The 23,025-nt window shown below is 47.0% G+C and overlaps 1 long non-coding RNA gene across 1 annotated transcript in view; it reads right to left on the bottom strand.

Moving 5' to 3' along the window:
- Positions 1-22,424, bottom strand: part of LOC141257992 (uncharacterized) — a 56,417-nt gene extending 33,993 nt beyond the window's left edge. Inside the window, exon 1 of the long non-coding RNA XR_012318161.1 lies at positions 22,212-22,424. This is a non-coding gene — a long non-coding RNA (uncharacterized lncRNA). The remainder of the gene's footprint in view (positions 1-22,211) is intronic.
- Positions 22,425-23,025: the final 601 nt, after the last annotated feature.

The raw sequence follows: 23,025 nt of genomic DNA on the forward strand, positions 1-23,025 counted from the left end.
AGATGGGGTGAGAGAGACCGGACAGCACATGAAAGGAGATCTTCTCCGAGTGCAGCATTCCCACATGAAGAGTTACCGGCTCTGTGACCAGCAAGATGGTCTCCGGAAGAAGCCTCCCATCCACGGGTCTCACCACTGGAAATAGAAACAGACAGTCAAGGATGGAGAAGATTTACTCTTGCCTAGGACGACCTCTACGAGCGGTCATAGACACTGGAGTTTCCCGGCCTCACTGGGCAGGATTGGATCAGATGCTCTTTACTGCCACAGTAGAAGCAACTCCCCTCGGCTTGGCGCATCTCCTGGCGAGACTTGACCATCTTGGTTTGGTCAATTTGCATGGGCTCAGGCGAACATGCCCGGGGAATTGCTGGTTGAGAGGCAGGCTTTTGGAATACAGGATCGAGACGCGGAAATCTTCCCTCCCGGATAGTCTTCTTGGCACGTTCCTGAAAACGGATGTCGATCCGGGTAGCTAATGACACCAGGTCATCCAGGGTGGAAGGGATGTCATTACTGGCTAGCCCATCCTTGATCCGACTGGAAAGACCCTCCCAGAAGGTGGACACCAGGGCCTCGTTGTTCCATGCGAGCTCGGATGTGAGAGTTCGGAAACGTATGGCATACTGGCTCATGGAGAGACTCCCTTGGCAGAGACTGAGAAGTGAGGAGGCAGTAGCAGACCTTCAGGATGGCAGCGAGGAAAGCCAGAAGATCAGATACCAGGGGATCCCCTCTTTCCCACAGAGGGTTTAGCCATGCCAATGCCTCCCCGGTGAGGTGAGACATGATGAACGCCACCTTGGCCCGGTTGGAGGGGAACTGATGTGCCAGGAGTTCAAAGTGCAGCATGCACTGATTTAGGAAGCCCCGACATAAGACGGGGTCACCACCAAAACATGGAGGCGCAGAGAGCCGGGGTCCAGAGCCGGGTACCATAGCGCCAGTAGGTTGGGGTGCCACCGGAGCGGGTGCCGCTCGGTTAGAGACGGGCACAGACAGGGTGGACAGCGTGTTCAGGCGGGAGTTGACAGACCGCAGATAGGACAGGATAGTCTCCTGTTGGGATCTCTGACGTGAGACCTCCTGGTACAGGTCAGAGAGTGAAGGAGCCTGGGAGCCACCGGGTTCCATAGCCTGTGCAAACTGTTACGAGTCCGGGTGGTGGAACCTCTGTGCGTAGGTGCAAGGAGGGACCAGAGGGGCGTGACTAAGTGCCTACTCGGCCTGACCAAGGTCGCACGGCGGCTCAATCGAATCCGTGAACCAGGGAGGGACCGAGCAGGGGGAGACCAGGTGCCATTCTGGGACCAACCTTGTGTTGTGCAGGTGACTCCCATGGGTCAGATGTCAGAAATTGACCGGTACAGTGATGAGCACGGCAGGAAGGCTGTCGGGTGGTCCAGGTAGATAAGCAGGCTGGTTCGGCAGATAGCCAGACGGGTGCTCCGGGTAAGAAGGCTGGGGGGCAAGGCAGGTAACTGGCAGGTGCGTCCAGGTAAGAAGGCTGGCGGGTAGAACTATAGACAGGCTGGCGGGCTGGACTGTAGACAGGCAGGACTGAAGACAGACTGGCGGGCAGGACTGACAGGCAACGGGACCTGAGGGCTGAAGCAAGTGTTAGCACATGGAACAACAACCTTGCACAGGCACCTCCATTTTGGAGGAGGTGCCTTATATAGGGGCAGTCCTCCAGCCATTGGCCGGCGACTCTATAGGACGGCGTGTGCGACCCCTTTAAAAGGGAGGGAGCGCGCCCTAAGCACGGAGCCCGGGAAGCTGCGCGCAGTGCATGCCACAGCAGCAGGGGAGCGGGAGGACGCCTGACCAGGACCGTGGCGGTGAGGGGAACGGCGTCTCTGCCCAGCAGGAGGCAGAGACGCTGATGCTACATTCACCACCTGGCTGCTTCACTTCCATTCCGCTGACATCCCCACTATCATCATGGGCGACTTCAACATCCCCATCGACACTTCCCACTCATCTGTCTCCAAGCTTTTACCCCTCACTTCCTTCTTCAGCCTTGCTCAATGGTCTTCCGCAGCCACTCACAAAGATGGCCACACATTGGACCTCATCTTCACCTGCCCCTGTTTCCTGTCTAACCTCTCCAACTCACCTCTCCCTCTATATGACCACCACCTACTCACAGTGTCTTCCCTTTCCTCCCCAGGTGCACAATCCCCACTCCACAAAATTGCATACCCTCGCAGAAATCTCAAACACCTCGACCTACACTCACTCTCTGAATTCCTCCTCCCTCTTACAGACATAAGCTCCTTACATAATACAGATGTTGCTGTTGCTTTTTATAACACGACAACAGCTGCAGCCCTCAATTCGGTTAACCCCCTCACACCAAAGCTTGCCCAATCAACAGGCAACCCTGGCACACCAGCCTGACTAAAGAACTGAGGCAGGCCTCCAGGGTTGCTGAGCAGAGATGGAAAAAGTCCCACTCCAACGAGCACTTTATCGCATTCAAACAGTCCCTTACTACTTTCAAGTCCACACTCACTGCAGCAAAACAAACACAATTCTCATCTCTCATTACCTCCCCGTCACACAACCCTAAACAGCTATTCAACACTTTCAATTCTCTCCTCCGTCTCCCAGTGTCTCCTCCCTCTCTTCTCATCTCAGCTGAGGACTTTGCCTCATTCTTCAAGCAGAAGATTGATACCATCAGACAAAGGTTTTGCCTAAAGTCCCCAGAGCCCCTTCTCATATCTACTCAATCCTTCTCCTCCAAAACCAGCTTTTCTGCCATTACGGAAGATCACCGTTCCTCCTTACTCTCCAAGTAACACCTCACTACTAGTGTTGAGCCACCCCCGTAGTGTTCGGGTTCGGTTCGGTTCGTCGAACACCGGGATGTTCGAGGAACTGTTCGTCGAACTGTTCGTCGAACACCTTAGAACACCGTCGAACACCGTTAAAACCAATGGCAGGCAAACAAAAACACATAGAAACACATAGAAAACACCTGCAAAGGTGTCCAAAAGCTGACAAACTGCTCAGAAGACACTCTCTTTAAAAAAGCCGGCCGGCAAATTCAGCAGCGGCATACACCGGTACCCGACAATTTAGACAAGAAGTAATAGAGCATCACACATAGATTAGATAGATAGAAACATGTCAGTCACACATATAAGAAGCACAGTGACAGTGTTGGTTACTGCACTTGTCATTTAGTGTAAAGGATTTATTAAAAAAAATATTAGTGTTTTCATGCACTGTCTCTTTAAAAAAGCCGGCCGGCAATTCAGCATCTGTACCCGACAATTTAGAACAGAAAGAATAGAGCTTCACACATAGATTAGATAGATAGAAACATGTCAGTCACATATATAATAAGTACAGTGATAGTGTTGCTTACTGTACTTGTCATTTAGTGTAAAGGATTTATTTAAAAAAATAATAGTGTTTTCATGCACTGTCTCTTTAAAAAAGCCGGCCGGCAATTCAGCAGCGGTACCCGACAATTTAGAACAGAAAGATAGAGCATCACACATAGATTAGATAGATAGAAACATGTCAGTCACATATATATGAAGTACAGTGATAGTGTTGGTTACTGTACTTGTCATTTAGTATTAAAATAAAGGATTTATTATTAAAAAAATTGGCGTGGGGTTCCCCTTAATTTTAGGCTCTAGCGGAGGTTAAGCAGACGGCTGGGGCAGATGTTTGAAGCCTGGGAAGGGGGTAATACCCACGGAGCTTCCCAGGCTACTAATATCAGCCCCCAGCTGAATACATAGCCTTTACTAGCTATTAAAATGGGGGACACCCCAAAAAAAATGACGTGGGGTCCCCCCTAATTTAATAGCTAGCAAAGGCTAGGCAGACAGCTGGGGGCTGATATTAATAGCCCAGGAAGGGAGCCATGAATATTGGCCCCCTCCCAGGCTAGAAACACCAGCCGTCAGCCGCCCCAGAAATGGCGCATTCATAGGATGCGCCAATTCTGGCACTTAGCCTCGCTCTTCCACGCTGCCCTGGTGCGGTGGCAGGGGGTAATAGGGTTGGGGTTGATGTCAGCTTATAATGCCAGCTGACATCAAGCCCAGGTTAGTAATGGAGAGGCGTCTATAAGACACCCCCATTACTAACCCCATAGTCAAAGTTAAAAAAAACACAAACACCCAGAATAAAGTCCTTTAATTGAAATAAAGACACAATCCTTTATTGTTCTAAATTAAACCATACTTACCATCACGCCCATTCCAGCTGAAGCCAACGATCTCCTGCAATAAAAGAAAAATAATAAAGCAACCTCATCCTTACCTTTCCATGGTTCCCACGACAGCTTCAGCTCTGCTACATCGAGATGACAGGCTGGACCGCAGCAGAACGCTGCCATCCAGCCTCTCATCCCGCAGACACTGAGAAGCGCAGGCTTGCTTGCGCTGCTCAGCGTCTCTCTGTGACGACATCCAGATGAGCCGAGTTCATGTCCAATGAACTCGGCTCACCTCATGCACGTCACTGACAGCGTGGGAAAATTCTCACGCTGAAGCGCTGATTGCAGGAGAATTTTCCCACGCTGTCAGTGACGTGCAGGAGGTGAGCTGAGTTCATTGGACATGAGCTCACCTCATGCACATCACTGACAGCGTGGGAGAATTCTCCTGCACTCAGCACTTCAGCGTGAGAATTTTCCCACGCTGTCAGTGACGTGCATGAGGTGAGCCGAGTTCATTGGACATGACCTCGGCTCATCTGGATGCCGTCACAGCGAGACAGTGAGGAGCGCAAGCATGCCTGCGCTTCTCTGTGTCTGCGGGATGACAGACTGGATGGCAGCGTTCTGCTGCGGTCCAGCCAGTCATCTCGATGTAGCAGAGCTGAAGCTGTCGTGGGAACCATGGAAAGGTAAGGATGAGGTTGGTTTATTATTTTTCTTTTATTGCAGGAGATCGTTGGCTTCAGCTGGAATGGGTGTGATGGTAAGTATGGTTTAATTTAGAACAATAAAGAATTGTGTCTTTATTTCAATTAAAGGACTTTATTCTGGGTGTTGTGTTTTTTTTAAATACTTTACTAGAAATTCATGGCGGTCATGTCTAATACTGGCGTGACCCCATGAATTTTGGGCTTGGGGCCAGCTGATAATACCAAGCTGGCCCTAACCCCTTTATTACCCAGTGAGCCACCGCACCAGGGCCCTGGATGAGTTGGGTACAGCGCCAGAAGATGGCGCTTCTATGAACGCGCCATTTTCCGGGGTGGCTGCGGACTGCAATTTGTAGCGGGGGGGGCCCAGAAAGCTTGGGCCTCCCTGCGCTGCAGATTCCAGCCCCCAGCTGCCTAGTTGTACCTGGCTGGACACAAAAATAGGGCGAAGCCCCACGTACTTTTTTTTAAATTATTTCATGAAATTCATGAAATAATTAAGAAAAAAAGGCCTTCCCTATATTGTTGTGTCCGGCCAGGTACAAATAGGCAGCTGGTGGTTGGGGGCAGCCCGTTCCTGCCTGCTGTACCTGGCTGGACACAAATATAGTGCGAAGCCCCACTTCAATTTTTTTTAATTATTTCATGAAATTCATGAAATAATTAAGAAAAAAAGGGCTTCCCTATATTGTTGTGTCCGGCCAGGTACAAATAGGCAGCTGGTGGATGGGGGCAGCCCGTTCCTGCCTGCTGTACCTGGCTGGACACAAATATAGTGCGAAGCCCCACTTCAATTTTTTTTAATTATTTCATGAAATTCATGAAATAATTAAGAAAAAAAGGGCTTCCCTATATTGTTGTGTCCGGCCAGGTACAAATAGGCAGCTGGTGGATGGGGGCAGCCCGTTCCTGCCTGCTGTACCTGGCTGGACACAAATATAGTGCGAAGCCCCACTTCAATTTTTTTAAATTATTTCAGGAAATTCATGAAATAATTTAAAAAAAATTGACGTGTGGCTTCGCACTATATTTGTGTCCAGCCAGGTACAGCAGGCAGGAACGGGCTGCCCCCAACCACCAGCTGCCTATTTGTACCTGGCCGGACACAACAATATAGGGAAGCCCTTTTTTTCTTAATTATTTCATGAAATAATTTAAAGAAAATTGACGTGGGGCTTCGCCCTGTTTTTGTGTCCAGCCAGGTACAACTAGGCAGCTGGGGGCTGGAATCCGCAGCGCAGGGAGGCCCAAGCTTCCTGGGCCACCCCCGCTGCAAATTGCAGTCCGCAGCCACCCCGGAAAATGGCGCGTTCATAGAAGCGCCATCTTCTGGCGCTGTACCCAACTCATCCAGGGCCCTGATGCGGTGGCTCACTGGGTAATAAAGGGGTTAGGGCCAGCTTGGCATTATCAGCTGGCCCTAAGCCCGAAATTCATGGGGTCACGCCAATATTAGACATGACCACCATGAATTTCTAGTAAAGTATTTAAAAAAAACACAACACCCAGAAAAAAGTCCTTTAATTGAAATAAACACACAATTCTTTATTGTTCTAAATTAAACCATACTTACCATCACGCCCATTCCAGCTGAAGCCAACGATCTCCTGAAATAAAAGAAAAATAATAAAGCAACATCATCCTTACCTTTCCATGGTTCCCATGACAGCTTCAGCTCTGCTACATCGAGATGACAGGCTGGACCGCAGCAGAACGCTGCCATCCAGCCTGTCATCCCGCAGACACTGAGAAGCGCAGGCTTGCTTGCGCTCCACAGTGTCTCTCTGTGAGGGCATCCAGATGAGCCGAGTTAATGTCCAATGAACTCGGCTCACCTCATGCACGTCACTGACAGCGTGGGAAAATTCTCCTGCACTCAGCGCTTCAGCGTGGGAGAATTCTCACACTGAAGCGCTGAGTGCAGGAGAATTCTCCCACGCTGTCAGTGACGTGCAGGAGGTGAGCTGAGTTCATTGGACATGAGCTCACCTTATGCACGTCACTGACAGCGTGGGAAAATTCTCCTGCACTCAGCGCTTCAGCGGGAGAATTCTCACGCTGAAGCGCTGAGTGCAGGAGAATTCTCCCACGCTGTCAGTGACGTGCAGGAGGTGAGCTGAGTTCATTGGACATGAGCTCACCTTATGCACGTCACTGACAGCGTGGGAGAATTCTCCTGCACTCACCGCTTCAGCTTGAGAATTTTCCCACGCTGTCAGTGACGTGCATGAGGTGAGCCGAGTTCATTGGACATGAACTCGGCTCATCTGGATGTCGTCACAGAGAGATGCTGAGCAGCGCAAGCAAGCCTGCGCTTCTCAGTGTCTGCGGGATGAGAGGCTGGATGGCAGCGTTCTGCTGCGGTCCAGCCTGTCATCTCGATGTAGCAGAGCTGAAGCTGTCGTGGGAACCATGGAAAGGTAAGGATGAGGTTGCTTTATTATTTTTCTTTTATTGCAGGAGATCGTTGGCTTCAGCTGGAATGGGCGTGACGGTAAGTATGGTTTAATTTAGAACAATAAAGGATTGTGTCTTTATTTCAATTAAAGGACTTTATTCTGGGTGTTTGTGTTTTTTTTAACTTTGACTATGGGGTTAGTAATGGGGGTGTCTTATAGACGCCTCTCCATTACTAACCTGGGCTTGATGTCAGCTGGCATTATAAGCTGACATCAACCCCAACCCTATTACCCCCTGCCACCGCACCAGGGCAGCGTGGAAGAGCGAGGCTAAGTGCCAGAATTGGCGCATCCTATGAATGCACCATTTCTGGGGCGGCTGACGGCTGGTGTTTCTAGCCTGGGAGGGGGCCAATATTCATGGCTCCCTTCCTGGGCTATTAATATCAGCCCCCAGCTGTCTGCCTAGCCTTTGCTAGCTATTAAATTAGGGGGGACCCCACGTCATTTTTTTTGGGGGGTCCCCCATTTTAATAGCTAGTAAAGGCTATGTATTCAGCTGGGGGCTGATATTAGTAGCCTGGGAAGCTCCGTGGGTATTACCCCCTTCCCAGGCTTCAAACATCTGCCCCAGCCGTCTGCTTAACCTCCGCTAGAGCCTAAAATTAAGGGGAACCCCACGCCAATTTTTTTAATAATAAATCCTTTATTTTAATACTAAATGACAAGTACAGTAACCAACACTATCACTGTACTTCATATATATGTGACTGACATGTTTCTATCTATCTAATCTATGTGTGAAGCTCTATTCTGTCTGTTATAAATTGTCGGGTACCGCTGCTGAATTGCCGGCCGGCTTTTTTAAAGAGACGGTGCATGAAAACACTATTATTTTTTTTGATAAATCCTTTACACTAAATGACAAGTACAGTAAGCAACACTGTCACTGTACTTCATATATATGTGGCTGACATGTTTCTATCTATCTAATCTATGTATGATGCTCTATTCTGTCTGTTATAAATTGTCGGGTACCGCTGCTGAATTGCCGGCCGGCTTTTTTAAAGAGACAGTGCATGAAAACACTATTATTTTTTTAAATAAATCCTTTACACTAAATGACAAGTACAGTAATCAACACTGTCACTGCACTTCCTATATATGTGACTGACATGTTTCTATCTATCTAATCTATGTGTGATTCTCTATTCCTTCTATTCTAAATTGTCGGGTACCGCTGCTGAATTGCCGGCCGGCTTTTTTAAAGAGACGGTGCATGAAAACACTATTATTTTTTTTGATAAATCCTTTACGCTAAATGACAAGTACAGTAAGCAGCACTTTCACTGTACTTCGTATATATGTGGCTGACATGTTTATATCTATCTAATCTATGTGTGAAGCTCTATTCTTTCGGTTCTAAATTGTCGGGTACAGGTGTATGCCGCTGCTGAATTGCCGGCTTTTCATGTTTTACTGTTGGCACTGTTCCCATCGATTTGGGCAATCACTGTAATGCCACAACCACCATGGCTGTGGCATTACAGTGAGTGGCAGATAATCCCTGCATGATTGGTGCTCTAAATAGCGCCAGACATGCAGGACACGCTTTTGGTGCACGAACAGTTATCGAACATAACCTCGAACAGCCGAATTTTTTGCAAATCGTTCGGGTTCGTCGAACAACTCGAACACCGCCCAAAACAGCTCGAATTTGAGATTGGCGAACAGTTCTAGTCGAACACCGCTCATCTCTACTCACTACCTGTGAACTTGACCCACCTCATCCCTAACCTTACTACAGTCTTCATCCCAACTCTAACCCACCTCTTCAACCTGTCAATAACAACTGGTGTCTTCCCCTCATGCTTCAAACATGCCTTGATCGCACCCACACTCAAAAAGCCCTCCCTTGACCCATCCTCTCTGACTAACTATTGCCCCATATCACTTCTCCCTTACGCCTCAAAACTACTGGAACAACACGTCCATTCTGAACTGTCCTCCCACCTCTCCTCCTGCTTCCTCTTTGACCACTTACAATCCCCCTTCCGACTGCATCACTCCACTGAAACTGCCTTGACTAAAGTCACCAATGACCTACTAACTGCCAAATCCAAGCAACACTACTCTGTCCTCCTCCTCCTGAAACTGTCGTCTGCCTTTGACACAGTGGATCATTCCCTCTTACTACAGACTCTCTTATCTCTTGGCATCACAGACTTGGCCCTATCTTGGATCTCCTCATACTTAACAGACAGATACCTTCAGTGTTTCCCACTTACATACCACCTCCTCACCTCGGCCCCTATCTGTCTGTGTCCCCCATGGTTCAGTCCTAGGACCTCTGCTCTTCTCAATCTACACCCTCGACATGGGACTGCTCATAGAGTCTCACGGCTTTTAGTATCATCTCTATGCTGACGACACAGATTTACCTCTCTGGACCTGATATCTCCTCCTGAGTCCTTACTAACCAGAATCGCACAAAGTCTGTCCGCTATCTCATCCTTCTTCTCTGCTAGATTTCTAAAACTTAATATGGATAAAACTGAATTCATCATCTTTCCCCTATCTCACTCAGTCCCCCCATCTGACCTATCCATCAAAATCAATGGTTGTCCACTTTCCCCAGTCCCGCAAGCTTGCTGTCTTGGGGTAACCCAGGACTCTAACCTCTCCTTCAAACCACATATCCAAGCCCTCTCCACTTCCTGCCAACTCCAACTCAAAAACATCTCCCGGATCCGCACATTCCTTAACCATGAATCTGCAAAAACACTAGTGCACACCCTCATCATCTCCCGCCTCGACTACTGCAACCTCCTGCTCTGTGGCCTCCCTTCCAACACTCTTGCACCCCTCCAATCTATCCTAAACTCTGATGCCCGACTTATCCACCTGTCCCCCCGCTATTCCCCGGCCTCTCCTCTCTGTAAAACGCTTCACTGGCTCCCCATTGCCCAGAGACTCCAGTTCAAAATCCTAATCATGGCATACAAAGCAATCAACAACCTGTCTCCTCCATACATTTGTGACCTAGTCTCCCGGTACATATCTACACGCAACCTCCGATCCTCACAAGATCTCCTTCTCTACTCTCCTCTCATCTCCTCTTCCCACAATCTTATACAAGATTTCTCCCATGCATCTCCTCTACTCTGGAATTCTCTACCCCAAAGCATCAGACTCTCGACTACCTTGGAAACCTTGAAAAGGAACCTGAAGACCCACCTCTTCCGACAAGCCTGCAACCTGCAGTAACCATCTCTCCACCACACCGCTGAACGACCAGCTCTACCCTCCCCTACTGTATCCTCACCCATCCCTTGTAGATTGTGAACCCTCGGGAGCAGGGTCCTCTCTCCTTCTGTACCAGTTTGCCTTTTGCGTTTTTGTTCAAGATTATTGCAATTGTTTTTGCTATGTATTCCCCCCTTTTTCACATGTAAATCGCCATGAAATAAATGGCACTATAATAATAAATAATAATAATATTAATAGACACCCATAGGTCTGCAGAGGAGCTGTAGACTCAAACAGTACTAACTGAGACACATTCATGTTAATAGATATACTTTATTATATTTTTGGGTGGGGGACAAATGGAAAAATAAGCACTGTCTCATGACATGGCCTAATAGTGACATTGTTCTGACAGATCTGGTGGCTTTTATTGGGCCAGTAGTGCCATTTAAAGCCTATCAACACCTCTCATTTATGTAACAGGAGATGCCATTAGATTGGCAAAGAGTAATAACTAGTGATGAGCGAGCACGCTCGCCCTTGCTCGGTACTCGCCCGAGCATCTCACTGCTCGAGATACTCGGCGCTCGCTGAGTATTTCCGGGGTTGCTCGGCGGGAGCTCGGGTCTCCTCCCTGCATGTTTGGTGCTCTTGACAGAGCAAATGAACATGCGGGGATTGCCTGCCACTCACTGTAATGCCGTAGCCATGTTGGTTGTGGTATTACAGTGATTGGCTGGCTGCATAGCATCATCGGGTCTATATCAGACCTGGTGCCGCCATGCTCGTCACAGTCACTCCGGAATCAGACAGTGTAGGGAGAGGTGCTGCTGCGTCAGGGAGAGATTTGCTTGTGTATTAGGTAGTGTAGGGAGAAAAACCGTACATTACACATATCCATCTTAACAAACAGTCCTTTTGAGTACTAACTAATCTATCTGCTGAGATATCAGGCAGGCAGGGTGTATAGGCAGGCAGAGTATATAGCAGTCTGCAGTGCACATAGCACAAGAGGCTCCATTCCAATTCTTCCTTCTGCTGCTGTTAGATATTTCTAAACAAAGGCCCAGGTCTCAGGGGCCAGGAATACTTTTCTTTGGATCTTAATCCTCATTATTTGCTTAAAAAGCAATCCAGAGAACACCGTTTTTCTGCGCCATTTGCTTGTTGGCACTGCAGAATACAGCCAGGTCCTTTCCATATTAGAGCGCTAGAAATCCAGCTATTTAAAACTGTGTTTTCTCCATCAAACGGATCACATATACGTTGTCAGAAAATACTGCCATTTTTGGCCTCCATTAAAAATTTCTTTCAGTGTGTCAGTGAAGCAATTCCCACCAGTTTGCTGTTCAAACTACTTACCTACAGGCCAGCTATTTGAAATTATGTTTTTTCCGTCACACGGATCACATATAAGGTAGCTCCAAACTCAGTCATTTGTAGTGAGCGTGGAAGATACTGTCCTCCATTTAAAATGGGCAAGGCACGTGGCAAGGGACAGGGAACTGGACCTGATGGTAATGGTGCATGCAGAGGCCGAGAACAAGGCCGTGGGCAAGCTGAAATTGTGCCACAACAAACACCCACATCTTCTCGCCATACCTTCCTGTCCCAATTTCTAGGGGACTGCAGCACACCACTATTGAACCCAGAGTAGTGTCAAAAGGTTGTTAGTTGGATAGCGGATAATGCTTCCAGTCACTTAGCCACCACCACCACCACCACCCTGTCTTCCACACGGTCAAGTCTCAGAAGCCGTGAGTCTGGACCGCATATTCCTCACCCTGATCCTCCTTCCTCCCACCATGCCGAGTACCCAGAGACAACTGATCCCACACTTGGACACTCTGAAGAGCTGTTCACTTTTCCATTTATAGATTCGGGCCACTTGAAGGGGGGCAAGAGGAGATCGCTTGTAGCGATGCCCAAATATTTGAGCAGCCACGGTCACACGAAGGCGACGGTGGGAAAGTGTCACAAGAGGTGGATGATGATGAGACACAATTGCCAGAAAGTCAGGAGGAGGACCAGGGTGCGGAAGTGGAAGATGAGGTTGTGGATGATATAGTAATTGACCCAACCAGGGAGGAGGACATGCAGAGCGAGGACAGCAGCACACAGGGGGAGGGAGGCAGAGCACCCCAGCAGGCAGGAAGAAGCAGTGTGGTGGCCACAGACAGAAGGCAGGCAACCGTTCCCCGTAACACCAACAGGAAGGAAGTTGCCAGTACAACTGTTAGGTCTTCCCGAGTCTGGTTGTTTTTTAAAGACTCTGCCGATAACCCCAAAAAGGCCATTTGCACCACCTGCCAGGCCAGCATCAGCAGGGGTGGCTAAATGACCAGTTTGACCACCACCAGCATGATCAGGCACATGGCAGCAAAGCACCCCACTTTGTGGGCTGAACCTCAGGGTCCAGGAACAGTGTCTGCAGGTGGCACCATTGCTTCTTCCGCTGTTGTGCATGTAAGCCAATCCCCTGTCCATGGTGCATGCGAAGATGCCTCCTGCCCAGCACCTGTCATTGCACACTCTCAAGTAGCAGGAAAAGGAAGCACGTCCATGTCCTTGTCTCAGCGCAGCGTTCAGTTGTCCATACCTCAGTCCTTGGAACGCAAGTGCAAATATGCAGCCAACGCCCCACAGGCCACACTACTAAATTCTCACATTTCACGACTGCTTGCACTCGAAATGTTGCCTTTCAGGCTCGTGGAGACGGAAGCATTCCGCAACCTGATGGCGGTGGCCGTCCCTCGGTACTCGGTCCCCAGCCTCCACTATTTCTCCCAGTGTGCCGTCCCCGCATTACACAGGCACGTGTCCCAAAACATTAGCCGTGCCCTCAACAACGCAGTTACCGGTAAAGTCCACCTAACCACGGACACTTGGACAAGTGCTTGTGGGCAGGGACGGTACATCTCGCTGATGGCACACTGGGTTAACATAGTGGAAGACGGGACCCAGTCGGACCTTGGGATGGAACAGGTCCTCCCGACGCCAAGGGTTGCGGGCGCTAGGTCAATCAGGGTTGCCCCCACGGTCTACAGCTCCTGCACCTCATCCTCCTCAGCCTCCTCCTCCTCTTCAGCCTCCATCTCCGAAATGACTACATCAGTCACAAGCTGGAAGCACTGCAGCACTGCCTTGGCCAAGCGGCAACAGGCTGTGCTGAAGCTAATATGCTTAGGTGAGAAACCGCACAATGCTGAAGAGTTGTAGACAGCTCTGAAAGAGCAGGCAGATCTGTGGCTCACACCGGTGAACCTACAGCCAGGCATGTTCGTGTGTGACAATGGCCGGAACCTGGTGGCGGCTCTGAGGCGAGGCGAGCTCACACATGTACCATGCCTGGCCCATGTGCTTAACCTCGTGGTTCAGCGGTTTCTCAAATCCTACCCGGAGCTGCCGGATCTGCATGTTAAAGTATGCCGCCTGTGTGCCCATTTTAGAAAGTCAGCTACAGCTTCCGCCGCCCTTGCTGTGTTTCAGCAGTGTTTGCAGTTTCTGGCTCACAGACTGGTGTGTGATGTCCCCACGCATTGGAACTCTACACTGCAGATGTTGGGAAGGATTTGTGAGCAGAAGAGGGCAGTTGTTGAGTACCAGCATCAACAAGGCCGTCGGTATTCAGTTCAGACTCCACACATAAGACCTCAGGAGTGGACATGGATTTCAGACATACGTACCATCCTCCAAAACTTTGAGGACTCCACCAAGATGGTGAGCGGCGATGACGCCATAATTGGCGTCACCATCCTGCTTCTCTGTCTTCTGAAACGCTCTCTGCTCACAATCAAAGAGGATGCATTGCAGGCGGAGCACGATGAGATGGAGCAAGGAACCATACAGGGTTATTACACACAGCCAAGCCTCCTCTCATCCCAACGTGGATTGGGTGACAATGAGGAACAGGAGGAGGAGGAGGAGGAAGGACAGGAGCTAGTTTCATGCACTATATACGGTACTACCTGCACAGCTGTCATACCGTTTGTTCAGCGTGGATGGCCAGAGGACAGAGAGGAGGAGGAGAGCATGGTCAGTCATCCTCTTCGTGAGGACATGGAAGTCTTGCCTGTTAAACTCAGCCATGCGTGCCAGACTACTATGTTACGCTGCCTTTCCCATGACCCTGGCATTCTCAAAATTTTGGGTGACAGTCATTACTGGTTGGTGAAACTTCTAGACCCATGCTGCAAGGAGAACTTTATATCTCTTATTCCTGAGTCGGACAGGTCTACAAAAATGGGGCAGTACCAGATGGCCCTTGTTGCGGAACTATTAAAAAAAAACCCATCTGAAAATGCTGGCGGCAGAGGGCACACTTCGTTGGACAACCGAGGAGTACAGGCGAGAGAGACACAACTTCAATCCAGCAGAGGCAGGGGAACACTGTCAAAGTTCTGGGAGAATTTTCTCAGACCCTGACATCGCACAGGCCCTGAGGCGCGGGGTACTCTCACAAGGAGTGCAAAGTTTTGGAAGATGCTGAGGGAGTACCTTGCCGACTGTACCAACGTCCTCCGTGATTCCTCTGTACCTTATAATTATTGGGTATCCAAGCTGGATACGTGGAATGAACTGGCTCTCTGTGCCTTGGAGGTCCTGGCCTGCCCTGCCTCCAGCGTTTTATCAGAGCGGGTTTTTAGTGCCGCTGGTGGAATTATAACTGATAATCGCATCCACCTGTCAACTGAAAATGCTGACAGGCTGACTCTTATAAAAATGAACAAGGGCCAAATGATAGCAGCGTAACATAAACTCAAATCCAGTGTCTTTTCTTGGGAGGTATATTCCCATGCAACTTTTCACACCCACACATGGGTATACGCTTCCTGATTTTGGCTATTTGCTCTTATCCTCCTCCTTCTCCTCATCCTCCACCACCATATCACCAGGGTGACCATGCAACATCCACATAATTTTTTTAAAGGGTGGTTATGATGCCCGTAAAAAATTTTTTTTATACAGTATGTTCATGTATATCCCCCAGGGGTAAATGTTTGTCAGCCTATACACTTGTGCATGGGCATTACAAGTATACGAGGCGCGCTCCTTTCTAATGGGAACATTTTTTTATGAGGCCCTTCTCCATTTCTCTTCCAAGGGGCATTGAAGTACCTCCAAATTTTTGGCAGCCCTTGCATTCACTGCATAGGCCAACACTATGGGAGACTCCCTCCTTTCTAATGGGAATTTGTTGTTACTGTGGCCCTGCTCTATGTGTCTTTAAATTCTTAGTGGGGTTTTTCCTAAAATTGGTCAGCCGTTGGACTCACTGCATACCCTATAACTGTATAGCAGACCCTCTCCTTTCTAATGGGAACATGTCGTACTTGTTACTGTGGCCCTGCTCTGTGTGTCTTTAAATTCTTAGTGGGATTTTTCCTAAAATTGATCATCCTTTAGGCTTACTGTATACCCTATAACTGTATAGCAGACTCTCTCCTTTCTAATGGGAATTTGTCGTTACTGTGGCCCTGCTCTATGTGTCTTTAAATTCTTAGTGGGATTTTTCCTAAAATTGGTCAGCCGTGGACTCACTGCATATCCTATAACTGTATAGCAGACCCTCTCCTTACTAATGGGAACATGTCGTACTTGTTACTGTGGCCCTGCTCTATGTGTCTTTAAATTCTTAGTGGGCCTTTTCCTAAAATTGGTCAGCCGTTGGACTCACTGCATACCCTATAACTGTATAGCAGACTCTCTCCTTTCTAATGGGAATTTGTCATTTCTGTGGCCCTGCTCTATGTGTCTTTAAATTCTTATTGGGGTTTTTCCCAAATTTTGGCAGCCCTTGCAGTCACAGCATGGGCATTACCACTACAGGAGACCCGCTCCTTTATAATGGGAACATTTTTTTTACTGAGACCCTCCTCTATGTTTCTGCAAAGGGCTATTGGGTTGCGTCCAAATTTTTGGCATCCCTTGCAGTCACTGGATACGCAATAACAGTATAGGAGACCCACTTGTAATAATGGGAACAACAAAGCATAGCCGACTGATGACTCTCTAACAATAGCGAGGGCCGACTGCTGGCCTTTTAAGAATAGTAAGGGCCGTCTGGCCCTATAAAAATAGGCTTTATGACTTTCAGAGTCCCTCCATCATAAATAAAACAGGATGTGTCTGATGATATGTCACACACCACATTGCCAGATAAGGTTGTAAAATGTTAAAATGACATTTCCCGGTGAATGCATTTGTCTTAAGAAAAAACGTAAAAAACAAACAAACAATAGGATCTTTCTTTAGTATAGAAAACAGCGTCACCAATTTAACAACAATGTAATCACATTATTCAGCTCATGCACCTCCTCCTCCATCTCCGAAATGATAACATCAGTCACAAGCTGACAGCACTGCAGCACTGCCTTGGCCAAGCAGCCACAGGCTGTGCTGAAGATAACATGCTTAATGCTTAATTGACAAACCGCCCAGCACTGCAGAGTTGTTGAAAGCTGTAACACAGCAGCCTGATCTGTGGCTCTCACCGCTGAACATACAGCCAGGCATTGTCATGTGTGACAATGGGCGGAACCTGGTGATGGAGAAATGACACCTAGAGTAGATACGGTTTCCCTCTATGCCAGTCCTTTCACCAAGCTAAATACAACTCTCATCAAAAAAAGCTGTGGACTGGCTCTGTACCGTCCCTGGCCACATTCACCTGTCCACGTGTTTGTGGTTAGGCGGTCCTTCCCAGTAAGTGCACTGGGGAGGGCATGGGTAATGTTGTGGGACCCGTGCTTGTGGAAGGCGGAGACGACACCGGGAGAAACAGTGGCGACTGGGGACCGAGTATGGACACCCGGCCTCCGCCGGCATGAGGTTATGAAAAGCTTCCGCCTCCACGAGCCTAAAAGGCCATATTTCAAGTGAAGCAGCTGCCCAGAAATCTGTCAGTTTAGTGTTGCGGCCTGTGGGTGGGTGGGTGGCTGCATACTTGCGCTTGCATTCCAAGTAACAGAAAACAAAGCAGATGGGGGGCCTCTATCATCATCGTGGCCTCACCTCGGCACTATGAACTCTCCTGAAGGAGAAGCCAGGGCCCACCGGAGGAGTCTCCGGTTCTCTGGTGGGCCTGTCCAACCCTGCCGAGAAGCAACCCTGGCTAAGAAAAGTGTGGGGGAAGGTTCCCGGACACTCTATGGCTGCTTTTTTAATGTGGATCGGACATGCTTATGCATGTTATTTCTTAAACCGCATTGCAGATCAGGCCATTGTCCAACTCTGTATTCATGAAATTAAATGCGCAAAGAAAGATGTTTGTGTGTCAAAGCACCACCGACAAGTGCGAGTTGATGTTGAACGGGCTACCATTGCTTCTGCAACAAGCTGCATTAGAGGACTTCCTGGGAGAAATGACACCTAGGGTAGATACGGTTTCCCACTGCAGAGTTGTTGAAAGCTGTAACACAGCAGCCTGATCTGTGGCTCTCACCGCTGAACATACAGCCAGGCATGGTCATGTGTGACAATGGGCGGAACCTGGTGACGGAGAAATGACACCTAGAGTAGATACGGTTTCCCTCTATGCCAGTCCTTTCACCGAGCTAAATACAACTCTCAGCAAAAAAAGCTGTGGACTGGCTCTGTACCGTCCCTGGCCACATCCACCTGTCCGTGTGAGGGCATGGGAATGTTGTGGGACCCGTGCTTGTGGAAGGCGGAGACGATACCGGGAGAAATAGTGGTGGCTGGGGACCAAGTATGGACACCCGGCCGCCGCCTGCATGTGGTTATGAAAAGGTTCCGCCTCCATGAGCCTAAAAGACCACATTTCAAGTAAAAGCAGCTTTAGAGGACTTCCTGGTAGAAATTATGGTAAAACCTCGGCACACCAATGATTAGGATTTTTTGCTGATTTATTTTAGCAGTCCACATTTATACGTTTCGGTCCACACGTTGGACCTTCATCAGTGTACCACTTGCTAAAGAATGGGGAAGAGGAGGAAGGAGTGAGAGGCGCAGTGTTCCTAACAGGGAATCCTTAGGCGCCGATAGGAGTGGTGTAATAGCCTGGGACATGCGGTATCCAACGCTGATAGCCGCGTGTCCCAGGCTATTACACAACTCCTATCGGTGCCTAAGGATTCCCTGCTAGGAACACTGCGCCTCTCACTCCTTCCTCCTCTTCCCCATTCTTTAGCAAGTGGTACACTGATGAAGGTCCAATGTGGACTGCTAAAATAAATCAGCAAAAAATCCTAATCATTGGTGTGCCGAGGTTTTACTATTAATTCTACGGTCTTGGATCCTACTCGTGCACCCTGGTCCAATTGTGCTGCGTTTTTCACTCCATTTCCTGGGAGAAATGACAGCTGGGTAGATATGGCTTCCCAAGACCTTTCACCAAGCTAAAGAATATGGCTGTGGTGAAATACAACTCAGCAAAAAAAGCTGTGGACTGCCTCCGTACCGTCCCTGGCCACATTCACCTGTCCATGTGTTTGTGGTTAGGCGGTCCTTCCCAGTAAGTGCACTGGGGAGGGCACAGGTAATGTTGTGGGACCCATGCTTGTGGAAGGCCGGAGACGACACCGGAAGAAACAGTGGCGGCTGGGGACCGAGTATGGACACCCAGCCTCCATCGGCAGGAAGTTATGAAAAGCTTCCACCTCCATGAGCCTAAAAGGCCACATTTCAAGTGCAAGCAGCTGTCAAAAAATTGGCAGCATAGTATTGCAGCCTGTGGGTGGGTGGCTGGCTGTATACTTGCGCTTGCATTCCAAGGAATGGGGTAAGGACAACTTAACGCTGCACTGGGACAAGGACATGGACGGTGATTGTTGCAAGTCTGCAATGACTGGTGCATGGCGGGAGGCATCTTCGCATGCACCAAGGATCATTTATGATGGCCATACTTTTAGGCAGTGACCTGGGAGTCAGAAATGCTTCCAGAGGTCTTCCCCATGCTGTTCCCATGTCTTTTCAGCACTGTATGCATGTGTCTGATGATGTGTCACACACCACATGGCCAGATAAGGTTGTAAAATGTTAAAATGACATTTCCCAGTGAATACATTTGTCTTTGTTGAAAGCAGTGCAAAAACGAATCAAAAACGCTAAGTGTGAACATAGCCCAAGGTGTGGAGGAGTATTTTTGGTTTTGGTTATTTATTTTGCCTTATATACAAGTCATTTCCCTGGAAAGGATGTTCCTTAATATATTTCCCAGAAAAATCCATTTTGGTTTTGTTTTTGTATGTTTTATTGTGAGTCCGTAAAAGTGGCGTAATACTCTGACAACGTTGTTGACGGCAGTGACCTGGGGTCAGAAATGCTTCCAGGGGTCTTCTTCATGTTGTTCCCATGTCATTTGAGCACTGTTCCCATCGATTTGGGCAGTTTTTAGGCCCTCTGCAGTCCGCTGGGGGGAGCCGCCTGAAAAATGCTCGAGTTTCCCATAGACTTACATTAGGCTCGTTGCTCGGGTCGAGCATCCGAGTATTCCAATTTGCTCGACCCAAGGAACGAGTACCCGAGCAATTTAGTGCTCGCTCATCACTAGTAATAACAAAAATGGAGAAAATAATACAAACCACTTTGTTTCACACATAAAAAAAATATTAAAAACATTTAAAATTGTACTATACATGTGTATGACATGGTATTGACCAAATATTTGTCATTGACCCTTATATGGATCTCTATTAAATAATGACAAAAATTATAAAAGAAATCCTGTAACAATAATAATATAATAATAATAATAATAATACTACAATGTAATTACAAGTCAAACAAATTATAATTTTTATTCAAAATAAATTATTATTAAGGTAACTAATTAAGGCAATATCAACAGAAAAACTCAAATCATAAATACTGGTGTAAAAGCAAGTACTAAATACCAATTGATGTCAAGTCCTTAAATCACCGCCACTATATTAAAATGCTTGATATCCGCCGATATTTAGCACCCTCTTACATACCTTCATTTATGCTTTGAGTGTTAGTTTTCAGTTGATACTCTATTTTTTTTACATTGTTTTATTTTGTGTTATTATTGCTACCACGATGGCAGTTTTTTTTTTTTTTTTTATACTTTCTGTTTTTATTTCATGTCATAAATTTTCACATGGGAGCCACTGACTTAAATCTTTCATCAAAACCATATTTTAAACATTTGAGATATAATTTTAGGTGTTTTAATTTGTTTCCTCTTTGCATTTACAGTGGAAAATAAAGTGATGTGTTGGATAATTTTTGGACATGCTATCTTTTCTAAATGTTTTTCTTCTTCTTGGATGAATGTTCTAGTTACCAATACACGTTGATGTGCTCTGCACTTATAATATTTTATGTTGCCCACCATTTTTTTAATTTTTATTTTAGGTTTGAAAATAAGTACCTCCCTTTACTTATGGTCCCTATTGACTGTTGTGCTTAAGGGATCGAACATCTGAATCATATCCCACCCTAATTGGTACCTAATTGGTACTGTGGAAAGTTGCCTATCAATCAAAGCATCACACTAAACAAACAACTGTCTGCCACACCTTTAAAAAAAAAGACAGGACCTCAGTGGTCTAAAAAAAAAAGAGATCATATTCACCTAATGTTCCCTTATAAAAAGAAGAAAGGAAACCAGTAAGGGATACTGGGAGGGATGGGAATCAATTAAATGACTACAGAGCTTCTTTTTAATTTTAAACCATTTTGGAGGTGGTTTTAGGGCTGGACAACCCATTTAATGTCAATATGATTAATATAGTGGTTCATGTGAATGACCTGCTTATTACTGTGTACTATTATGTTGCAGAAAGTGAAGAATGTGATTATCTTCCTAGAAATCAGGCATCCATGTGCATGTGGCTATATAAGGCTATGTTCACACATCTTGTTTTCTTTCAGCATTTCTTTTTATGTGCCTTTTTCCGCAAATTTTCAGCTGCGTTTTACAGTTCTAGCAAAGTCTATGAGATTCTCGAAATCTCATGCACACATCTTGGGCTTTTTTTTGTTCAGGATTTTGTGCTTTGCATGTTTTTTTTTTTAAAAAAAGCATGTCACTTTTTTCAGCGTTTTTTCAGCATTTTTTCACCCATTGGAAGTAATGAGTGGTGAAAAAAACGCTGAAAAAATGCACCAAAAATGTAGGTTTTTCAGCATTTTTTGTGCCAAAACTGGAATGAATTTTTTTTTTTCACTGAACTTTATGTACATGCATAAAGAGACAAAAGGACAGTGAAAAAAACGCAGCAAAAACAAGCAAAAAAGCAAGAAAAATCCTGAACAAACCTCCTGGCAAGAGATCACGTTTTGCTGCAGAAAATAAACGCAGCAAAAATGCAATGTGTGAACATAGCCTAAATAAAATATATGGCTAATGTTTTGTAATGTTTAGCTTTCACAACGGGGAATGTAAATAGGAATCTGCCCTAATCCTTCCTTCCACCGGCAGCGATCTTATCTAGAAGACCCGCACCGGCACCAGTGATTACATACAGCCGCACAATATGCTGACGATTCCCGCCTGTGTCTCCACCATACAGCCAGCCCAGTGATTTCTATAGGTACGGAGAAGAAGCAAGGAAATGGAGTAATTATATTCAATTTTTAATCAGACATCCAAAGGCATCTGCAGAAAAGCTCTGAACAATCCGAATAGTAATGAATGACACACTGGGTGTCGAGGACAATAGACAATAAACTCACCCAGACAAGTGCGCTGAGGACAGCTGCGCAGTCACCTCCATTGTGCCGCGACCTCCTGCTCCTTCAAGCAGAAGTGGCTGCCTCCAAAGTATCATTTGGAAAAGGATCCTCAGCAGAGAATGAATATATATCTCAGAATATAAAAACTATTTTATCTGCGCAATTTCCTGTAATCGTCGAGTTAAACGCACTCCTGACGGCTAAAAAAAATTAAAAATCCACATGTGCTCAATTGAAGGGAAAGTAAACAGAGGCTTTTTATTTAGAAGTGCGCTCTGAAGTAGAATAAGTTCTAACCCCTATCATGGGACCTGCTGGAGAATTCTCCTACACGGGAGATGGTGGCAAGGTTAATGTTGTCTTTGAGAGGCGCAGCAGCAGACAGAGGGGACGGAGGTGACACTTAAGTTGCGCGCTCCTTTCCATAGAAGTTCTCAAACCAATTCTGCAGCAATTTTTAGAAACGAGAAAATGCTGAAAAAGTTAGTGTGGGTAATGCAAAAATACAATGCATAGATATTTCAAGAATATTTTGAAATTACTTTTTTTTTCCTTTTTCAAGAAGAGCGACACTCCTTGAGCCTTGTATTGTAGCTTAGCCACATTAGACTGTGTGCCCACGATAAGTTTTTGGTGAGTGTTTGACACTGTAATTTCTCTGCATCAAAAATGCAGCGACCTTCAGTTTCTGCAAAGTGGATTGGATTTATAGAGATCTCACTGCCCACTGTGCTTTTTTTTCTTAGTGTAAAATGATCTGCGATGCGTGTTTCAAATCTACAATATGTCGATTTCTCTTCTCTTCGTAATGGGA

Source organism: Phyllobates terribilis, unplaced genomic scaffold (assembly GCF_046119375.1).
Source record: "Phyllobates terribilis strain yellow unplaced genomic scaffold, ASM4611937v1 Scaffold_3__8_contigs__length_932513732, whole genome shotgun sequence".
Classification (NCBI taxonomy): domain Eukaryota; kingdom Metazoa; phylum Chordata; class Amphibia; order Anura; family Dendrobatidae; genus Phyllobates; species Phyllobates terribilis.